Genomic DNA, 10787 nt, shown 5'->3' with positions numbered 1-10787 from the left:
ACAATATTTAGTGTCCTGAAGACGAATCTCAAAGGCGCAAATACTGCGATTGCATTAAGAGTTTAGTGTAATCGTTCTAGATTTAATCTAGGGTTCTAAAATTAATCTGATTAATTTTAAAATCTTAAATGGCAAATACAGACCCAAAAACATATTAAAAGAGTTTTAATATGTTGTTTATCATTGAAATCAAATAGAAAAAAAATAAATCTTGCATGATGCATGTGACCCTAGGTGAAATTTTTTTTGAATTCAATGGTATAAACTTGTGTTGTTCACACTTCTGTTCCTACAGAAGCAGCTACGGAACAAGCAGATACCGTTGGTAAAAGTGCTGTGGAACCATCATTATCCTTGAAAAATTGATTTAGTACGCATTATGAGTTTAAGAACTTTTGTGTTGCCACTTTGTGATGAAATTGTAACTTTGGAACTTGATTTGATTTTTGTATGCAATATTTGAATAAAATGTTTGAAATGGATTTTTGATTCACACTTAGCATGACAGTGCCTTATTATTCCTCCCCCAATTATGGGGTTGAGATCTATTATTTTCCTCCCTCTCTGGGTTACTAGTTGAGGTTGTAGATCGGATGAATACTCATTAGATAGCTAGCCACCTCCCTCATTGATTTAGATTAGTGGGGTTGTAGATTGCTTTGTCGTGGTGTACAACACGACATTGATCGGAAATTTTGTGTCATGGCTTAAGCTGTGTATGAATTGGCAACGCTGTGTTTATTAAATTATTTAACCCAAAATTTTTCTATAATGAGCTTTGATAATTTATGAAATGTAATTGTGTAGCATTTAAATTGTGTTTTGTCAATGAATGATTTATGTAATGTATTTCAAATTCTTTATTGTGCACCACTGAGTATTTTTATACTCAGTGATAGCTTATTTTGCTGTCGCAGTTAAGAGCAAGGAGAAAGCAGCAGAGTGAGCTGCTACTAATATTGAGGACTTCACTGATCCTTTTTGTACGGGTATTTATTTATACCCTTGTAATTAATTGATATAAATATTGTAATATTTTATGTATCAATATAAAGTTGAGTAGTTGTATAATAAATTGTAATAATATTATTTTTTGTATTTAATATCTGTAAATTAAACTTGTGAATGTAAATTAGCTTTATTAAATGAAATGATGTAATATTTTGAGATGACAAACTTGGATTAAATTGTGAAATTATTTTGAAGTGGAATTGACTTGAGTTATGTTGAATTGAGATTATTTGGAGGTTGGGAGTTGTGGAAAAATTTATTGGAAGTGTTTTTACAGGTCTTTGAAGAACTATTTTCTCCAAATACAGATGGCACTCTGCTGAAATTTTTATAAAATTTGCGGAATAAAAAAATGGACAAAATTTTTTACTAATTTTGAGACTTCAATTAAATGTTTTTAATTCCTACCAAAACACTCACCACTTCCAAAATGTAAGAAAATGGTTTTAAAATCCCTTGTAGTGTACTTAATGAATTATCGGTAGGTGAAGTTCGATAGTTCATTAGGTATTCTACGGGATTATGTTATGCCTTACAGAGGGGTAAGGTGTGACAGTATTCTGTCAAGTCTCTTTGTGAGCTGATCAAATTGAGCATTTATCATGCATAGGCCGTCTACTTCTAGGACCCCTGCTGTTCTCCTTGCATTTCCTCTTTTATTTGACCACTTATAATTATGATATGCAACCATCTCTAGAAGTTCAAGTGCTTGTGTCACTGTTTTCTCCATTAGGTCACCTTCTGCAGCCGAATCTATTGTGCTCCTTGTAGAGGGTAGTAACCCATTATAGCAATTTTGCACTAGTAGCCAATCCTCTATGCCATGGTGTGGACATTGCCTCTGCAGGTCCTTATATCTTTCCCATGCATCATAGAGTGATTCACCTTCCTTTTGTCTGAAGGTGTTGAGTGTAACACCTCTGTTTGTATAGCCTGGTATATTTCACTATTCCGGTGACCTGTGTCGATCTGGACAATTAAGAGGATTAGAACTACATTTAAGACAACTAGCTAAGCCCTGAACACAAATAATTAGTAATTACCAATTAGTTAAGTATAAATAAGAAAAACAGAACATAAGAAGTTAAACGAGCCGAGAGTCACAGCGATGGGTGACCTTCTCAGGAAGGACTGCGAGGTCAATTTAAACTCAAATTTTGAACTATAAAATGTGACGCTGCGGTCCTTAGGACTATTGCGAACATAGTGGAAAAGAGAAAATCACGAACAAAAACTGTTAAGCCGATCAAATAACTAGGTCAGGGATCCGAAAGAAATATTGAATTATTTGTAAATCGGGTCGAACTAGTGAGGGGCAATTTGGTTAATTGACCCCGAGAGCTGATTTCTGACTTAATTGTCAAATAAAATCGAAGAAAAGAAAATTTTGGAATCGGGAATTAAATTAAAGAACTAATGGAAAAATAAATAGAAAAAAAAAAGAAAAAGGAAAAGTGAAAATTGATGACATCATGCATGACGTAATAAACACTAATTAAAAAAATAAATAAAATTGGATAATTGTGGTCTTCCATAAGGGATTAATTTATAAAAGAAAAAAAAAATTTGCAAAAGTCTTCATCTCTTCCACTTTGGCGTCTCTCTTTCCCTCTCCCTCACCAAACTCCATGGAAGCTCATTTTGAGCTTGATCAAACCCTAAATCCCACCATAGAAATTTAAACTTCCATCATTAAATCTTGAATTCAAGCTTTGATAGAGAACTTGAAAACAAAAAGAAGAATAAAGGAAGAAGTCTTGAAGAGGTGAAAATTCAAAGTGAGGTTATTAAGCTAAACTTTTAATTTCTAGTTAAATGCATGCTTAGTTACTTAAAGTAACTTAGAAATTAAAGAAATGGAATAAAAACAATTGTGAGGGACCAAACCTTAATTTCAGTCAGCTAGGGTTTTGATGTGTGTATGCATGAATTTGATTGAATTCAAAGTGTAGGTAAGTTGGTATGAGTATGGAAGTGATGTTGGTATGCATTGTAGTAGTTGAATGTAACAAATTGGGAATTAGGGTTTGGCACCTAGGGTTTGGAAGACAAAAATTAGAAAAGTGGTCAAATGGTGTGTTTGACCTTGTTTAAGGTGAGAAATGGTCATTTGTGGCCAATTGGTGTATGTTGGAAGTGTTAGAACCAAATGGAAATTCGGACTGGTTATGGGCAAAGATGCAGCAAAGATGACCAAGGTCCCTTTCAGGGACCAAAACTGAAAATTTGTAAGCCTAATTGGTGTGAGGCCAATTGGGAATGAAACTAAACACAAAATGACACAATTTTAATTCAGGATTCATGCCTAAAAAGTGACCAAAACCTAGTGAACAAATTGACCAAATTCGGACTTAGGTAATCTGACCTGTACAAAAATGACTAAATGAATAAGTGTTTGTTCATTTGGCCATAACTTGGGTTAGGTAAGTCTAAATGATCTGAAATTTTACCAATGGAAAGCTAAGATATAGACCTAAAACTTTCATGAAGAACACAAAGCCAAATTAAGCATTTAACCAAGTCATTTAGCCACCCAAATTTGGTGACGTAAAACTTCCAGAACATAAGAAGTTAAACGAGCTGAGAGTCACAGCGATGGGTGACCTTCTCAGGAAGGACTGCGAGGTCAATTTAAACTCAAATTTTGAACTGTAAAATGTGATGCTACGGTCCTTAGTACTATTGCGAACATAGTGGAAAAGAGAAAATCATGAACAAAAACTGTTAAGCCATTCAAATAATTAGGTCAGGGATCCGAAAGAAATATTGAATTATTTGCAAACCGGGTCGAACTAGTGAGGGGCAATTTGGTTAATTGACCCCGAGAGCTGATTTTTGACTTAATTGTCAAATAAAATCAGAGAAAAGAAAATTTCGGAATTGGGAATTAAATTAAAGAACTAATGGAAAAATAAATAGAAAAAAAAAAAGAAAAAGGAAAAGTGAAAATTGATGACATCATGCATGACATAATAAACACTAATTAAAAAAATAAATAAAATTGGATAATTGTGGTCTTCCATAAGGGATTAATTTATAAAAGAAAAAAAAATTTGCAAAAGTCTTCATCTCTTCCACTTTGGCGTCTCTCTTTCCCTCTCCCTCACCAAACTCCATGGAAGCTCATTTTGAGCTTGATCAAACCCTAAATCCCACCATAGAAATTTAAACTTCCATCATTAAATCTTGAATTCAAGCTTTGATAGAGAACTTGAAAACAAAAAGAAGAATAAAGGAAGAAGTCTTGAAGAGGTGAAAATTCAAAGTGAGGTTATTAAGCTAAACTTTTAATTTCTAGTTAAATGCATGCTTAGTTACTTAAAGTAACTTAGAAATTAAAGAAATGGAATAAAAACAATTGTGAGGGACCAAACCTTAATTTCAGTCAGCTAGGGTTTTGATGTGTGTATGCATGAATTTGATTGAATTCAAAGTGTAGGTAAGTTGGTATGAGTATGGAAGTGATGTTGGTATGCATTGTAGTAGTTGAATGTAAAAAATTGGGAATTAGGGTTTGGCACCTAGGGTTTGGAAGACAAAAATTAGAGAAATGGTCAAATGGTGTGTTTGACCTTGTTTAAGGTGAGCAATGGTCATTTATGGCCAATTGGTGTATGTTGGAAGTGTTAGAACCAAATGGAAATTCGGACTGGTTATGGGCAGTATGCAGGCAGCATGACTAAGGTCCCTTTCAGGGACCAAAACTGAAAATTTATAAGCCTAATTGGTGTGAGGCCAATTGGGAATGAAACTAAACACAAAATGACACAATTTTAATTCAGGATTCATGCCTAAAAAGTGACCAAAACCTAGTGAACACAGTGACCAAATTCTGACTTAGGTAATCGACTGCATAAAATGACTAAATGAATAAGTGTTTGTTCATTTGGCCATAACTTGGGTTAGGTAAGTCTAAATGATCTGAAATTTTACCAATGGAAAGCTAAGATATAGACCTAAAACTTTCATGAAGAACATAAAGCCAAATTATGCATTTAACCAAGTCATTTAGCCACCCAAATTTGGTGACGTAAAACTTCCAGAACATAAGAAGTTAAACGAGCCGAGAGTCACACCGATGGGTGACCTTCTCAGGAAGGACAGGGAGGTCAATTTAAACTCAAATTTTGAACTGTAAAATGTGACGCTGCAGTCCTTAGGACTATTGCAAACATAGTGGAAAAGAGAAAATCACGAAAAAAAACTGTTAAGCCGATCAAATAATTAGGTTAGGGATCCGAAAGAAATATTGAATTATTTGCAAACCGGGTCGAACTAGTGAGGGGCAATTTGGTTAATTGACCCCGAGAGCTGATTTCTGACTTAATTGTCAAATAAAATCAGAGAAAAGAAAATTTCGGAATCAGGAATTAAATTAAAGAACTAATGGAAAAATAAATAGAAAAAAAAAGAAAAAGGAAAAGTGGAAATTGATGACATCATGCATGACATAATAAACACTAATTAAAAAAATAAATAAAATTGGATAATTGTGGTCTTCCATAAGGGATTAATTTATAAAAGAAAAAAAAAATTGCAAAAGTCTTCATCTCTTACACTTTGCTATCTCTCTTTGCCTCTCCCTCACCAAACTCCATGGAAGCTCATTTTGAGCTTGATCAAACCCTAAATCCCACCATAGAAATTTAAACTTCCATCAATAAATCTTGAATTCAAGCTTTGATAGAGAACTTGAAAACAAAAAGAAGAATAAAGGAAGAAGTCTTGAAGAGGTGAAAATTCAAAGTGAGGTTATTAAGCTAAACTTTTAATTTCTAGTTAAAAGCATGCTTAGTTACTTAAAGTAACTTAGAAATTAAAGAAATGGAATAAAAACAATTGTGAGGGACCAAACCTTAATTTCAGTCAGCTAGGGTTTTGATGTGTATATGCATGAATTTGATTGAATTCAAAGTGTAGGTAAGTTGGTATGAGTATGGAAGTGATGTTGGTATGCATTGTAGTAGTTGAATGTAACAAATTGGGAATTAGGGTTTGGCACCTAGGGTTTGGAAGACAAAAATTAGAGAAGTGGTCAAATGGTGTTTGACCTTGTTTAAGGTGAGAAATGGTCATTTGTGGCCAATTGGTGTATGTTGGAAGTGTTAGAACCAAATGGAAATTCGGACTGGTTATGGGCAGTATGCAGGCAGCATGACTAAGGTCCCTTTCAGGGACCAAATCTAAAAATTTACAAGCTTAATTGGTGTGAGGCCAATTGGGAATGAAACTAAATACAAAATGACAAAATTTTAATTCAGGATTCATGCCTAAAAAGTGACCAAAACCTAGTGAACAAATTGACCAAATCCGGACTTAGGCAACTGACTGACAAAAAATGACTAAATGAACAAATGTTTGTTCATTTGGCCATAACTTGGGCTAGGTAGGTCTAAATGACCTGAAATTTTACCAATGGAAAGCTGAGATATAGACCTAAAACTTTCATGAAGAATACAAAGCCAAATTATGCATTTAACCAAGTCATTTAGCCACCCAAATTTGGTGACCTAAAACTTAGAGAACCAGTTTTGGTTCCCAAAAACTGGTAAGTCCAACTGGCACTTTGATTCAAAGGGCTATAACTTGAGCTACAAAACTCCAAATGGAGTGATTCAAAAAGGAGAATAAATTTAAAACAATAAGGAACAATTTCTATGAAGAAAACTTAGCCCAATTCTAATAGCAAAATAACCAATGGAATAGTACAACATAAGGCACCAAAACTAAAAATTTACAATTTTGCCTAAAAGACCTAAGTTTTGAGAAAACAACCAAAACCAACAAAATTGGTGACCAAAATGTAGTATGTGAGTATAGTTGGAGTTCCCATACCTTTTAAGTATAAAAAAGTCAATATTTTAACTTGAATAGTATCATAAATAGTAACCTCAACATGAAAATTTGCAAGAATGTAAGTTTAAACATATTGGAATTATTTATTGGAATTGTTATGAAGTAAAAATACTGAGACACTATAAATTTTGTGTTTCAGCTTAAAAAGACTTAGAAGGTCTGAGAGAATGAGTCAAGTCCTAGAGATGACTCACTTAAGGTTTGTGCACAATAAACCTTATTTGAGCATTTTGTCATTGAAAAATTGATTTGGTATAATTTATAAAAATTTGGTGTTAATCATGATGTGTTGCCACCTTGTGAATGAAACTATGACTTTGAAAATTTATCTGATTTCTTATGAATTATTTGAATAAAATGTTTGAAATAGATTTTGATTCACACTTAGCATGACAGTGCCTTATTATTCCTCCTCTATTTATGGGGTGAGATCGATTATTTTTCTTCCCTCTCTGGTTTACCAATTGAGGTTGTAGATCTGATGAGTACTCATTAGCTGGCTAGCCACCTCCCTCATTGATTTCGATTAGTGCAGTTGTAGATTACTTTATTGTGGTGTGCAATATGACATTAATCGGAAATTTTGTGTCATGGCTTAAGTTGTGTATGAATTGGCAACACTATGTTTATTAAATCGTTTGATCAAAATTGTGCTATAATGAGTTTTGATAAATCGTGAAATGTACTTGTGAAATATTTAAATTGTGATTTATCAATGAATGTTTTATGTACTATATTTCAAATTTTTATTGTACACCACTGAGTATTTTTATACTCAGTGAAAACTTATTTTGCTGTCGTAGATAAGAGTAAGGAAAAAGCAGCAGAGTGAGGAGCTGAACTGGAAAAGTTTCTGTTGATCTTTTGTATGGGTATTTATTTATACCCTTGTAGTTAATTGATGTAAATATTGTAATGTTTTATGTATCAATGTAAAGTTGAGTAGTTGTATAATAAATTGTAATAATATTATTTTTGGATTTTATATCTGTAAATTAAACTTGTGAATGTAAATTAGCTTTATTGAATGCAATGTTGATGGAATTATTTTGAAATGGTTTGATATGAGAATTTTGAATTGAATTGAGATTATTTGGAAGTTGAGAGTTGTGGAAAATTTACTAGAAGTATTTTTCTCAGGTATTTGAAGAAGTGGTTTCTCAAAATACAAATGGCACTCTGTCAAAATTTTTATAAAATTTATGGAAAAATAAAATGGGACAAAATTTTCAAGTAGTTTTAAAACTTCGAACAAATGATTTTAATACTTACCAAAATGCTTACCACTTCCAAAATGTAAGAAAATGGTTTTAAAATCCCTTGTAGGATGCTTAATGAGTTATCGGTAGGTAGAGTTCAGTAGTTCATTAGGTATTCTATGGGATCATGTCATGACATACGAAGGGGTAAGGTGTAACATGTTTTAGTGGTATCAAAGCATGATTTTTCAATAAATTTTAATTATGTGTATGAATATTTCTTTGATAAGTGCAATCGCTCAAGTGTCTTTAATTGATACATATGACATATTTACATCATGAATATGCACTAACGAGGTCAACCTCCTTGTGTTTGATCTCAGAAGTAGAAATTTTTAGAAACAAAATGGAAGAGGGAGATCATTCTGTGGAACAACTGCTGAGGCCGAGGTTCAAGGGAAGCCCCGGCCTGTAACGTGAGTGGGTCAACCACTCCAGCTCCTACTCTAGCACCTCAGTTTCCTGCTCAGTTGCACAGATGGCTGCATTATTCCAACAAATGGTGAGAAATGTGCCACTTCAAGCTCAGATGCAAGCAACCATAACACAACCACAGCCCTCAGCTCGGCAATATGAAAAATTAATGAAATTGGGGGCCACCGAGTTTAAGGGTGCTATGGATCCACTGGAGGTTGAACAGTGGTTAGAAAAAATGGAAAGGGTATTAAGAAAACTATAGTGTGCTGAAGAATTAAAATTTGAATACTCTATCTCTCTATTGCAAGGGGATGCATATGAATGGTGGAAGACCATCCCCCACAGCCTGGTTGAGCCACATGTGCTGACATGGACAGACTTCCTGAGGGAATTCAGGCAGAAATGGGTTCCTGATGTGTATGTAGATATGAAATTACAAGAATTCTTGAGCCTGAAGCAAGGGGACAGAACAATAGCGGAACATGAGCGGGGCTTTTCAAGGCTAAGCCATTATGTGAGAAGCTTAGTCTCCACTCCCAGAGATAGATGTAAGAGGTTTGAGACTGGGTTGAGGCCTAGCTTAAGAATGCAAGTTGTGGGATTCGGACACCAGAATTTTTCTGAGCTGATTTCACAAGCCCTGGAACTGGAAAGGATAGAATCATAAGGGGCAGTGAAGAAGGGTACACACGAGAAAGAGAAGACTGAAAAGACTACTGGTCAAGCACCTGAAAGTGGTTTAGGGAAGAGAAAACAGTCTGGAGGATCTAGCTCTCACAAATCTGGCAGAGGCAGATTCTCTGGCCAAAAACCACCCTAGTCTGGTCAGCAGACCCAGAAAGCACCTCGAGGAGCTCTATCAGTACGGCAGTGTGAAACTTGTGGTAGAACACATGGTAGGGTTTGTTTCAAGGCCACAGGTGCATGTTTTAACTATGGAGGGAGCGAACATTTCACTAAGGATTGTACTAGTCCGCGATGAGGATCTTACGCTACATCCGAGGATTAGCCCAAGTCTGCACCTAGAGTGTCACACCACCGGTAGAGGTAGAGGCAGAGGTAGGGGTTCTGGTAACACTCCTAGAAGTCAAAGTACTGTTAACCAGCCAGTACCCAGTGGCGCACTAGTCCTAAGGACTGCGAGGTCGATTTAAACTCAAATTTCGAACTGTAAAATATGACGCTGCAGTCCTTGGACTATTGCGAACACAGTGAAAAAGAGAAAATCACGAAAAAGAACTGTTAAGCCGGTCAAATAATTAGGTCAGTGATCCGGAAAAAATATTGAATTATTTACAAACCGGGTCGAACCGACGAGGGGCAATTTGGTCAATTGACCCCTAGAGCTGATTCCTGACTTAACTGTCAAATAAAATCGGACAAAAGAAAATTTCAGAATTAGAAATTAAATTAAAGAACTAATGAAAAAATAAATAGAAAAAAAAAAGAAAAAGGAAAAGTGAAAATTGGTGACATCATGCATGATGTAATAAACACTAATTCAAAAAATAAATAAAATTGGATAATTGTGGTCTTCCATAAGGGATTAATTTATAAAAGAAAAAAAAATTTGCAAAAGTCTTCATCTCTTCCACTTTGTCGTCTCTCTCTCCCTCTCCCTCACCAAACTCCATTGAAGCTCATTTTGAGCTTGATCAAACCCTAAATCCCACCATAGAAATTTAAACTTCCATCATTAAATCTTGAATTCAAGCTTTGATAGAGAACTTGACAACAAAAAGAAGAAGAAAGGATGAAGTGTTGAAGAGGTGAAAATTCAAAGTGAGGTTAGTAAGCTAAACTTTTAATTTCTAGTTAAATGCATGCTTAGTTACTTAAAGTAACTTAGAGATTAAAGAAATGAAATAAAAACAATTGTGAGGGATCAAACCTTAATTTCAGCCAACTAGGGTTTTGATGTGTGTATGCATCAATTTGATTGAATTCAAAGTGTAGGTAAGTTGGTATGTGTATGGAAGTGATGTTGGTATGCATTGTAGTAGTTGAATGTAACAAATTGGGAATTAGGGTTTGGCACCTAGGGTTTAGAAGACGAAAATTGGAGAAGTGGTCAAATGGTGTGTTTTACCTTGTTTGAGGTAAGAAATGGTCATTTGTGACCAATTGGTGTATGTTGGAAGTGTTAGAACCAAATGGAAATTCGGACTGGTTATGGGCAGTATGCAGGCAGCATGACTAAGGTCCCTTTTAGGGACCAAAATTTAAAATTTACAAGCCCAATTG

General features: G+C 34.6%; 1 pseudogene; it reads left to right on the top strand.

Annotated features, from left to right (window-relative positions):
* Positions 1 to 1829: 1829 nt before the first annotated feature.
* On the top strand, positions 1830 to 1924 carry LOC131178137 (small nucleolar RNA R71; annotated as a pseudogene).
* The last annotated feature ends 8863 nt before the right edge of the window (positions 1925 to 10787 follow it).

This window comes from Hevea brasiliensis, chromosome 2, assembly GCF_030052815.1.
Source record: "Hevea brasiliensis isolate MT/VB/25A 57/8 chromosome 2, ASM3005281v1, whole genome shotgun sequence".
Taxonomy (NCBI): Eukaryota; Viridiplantae; Streptophyta; class Magnoliopsida; order Malpighiales; family Euphorbiaceae; genus Hevea; species Hevea brasiliensis.
This window is presented reverse-complemented; position numbering and strand designations above follow the sequence as displayed.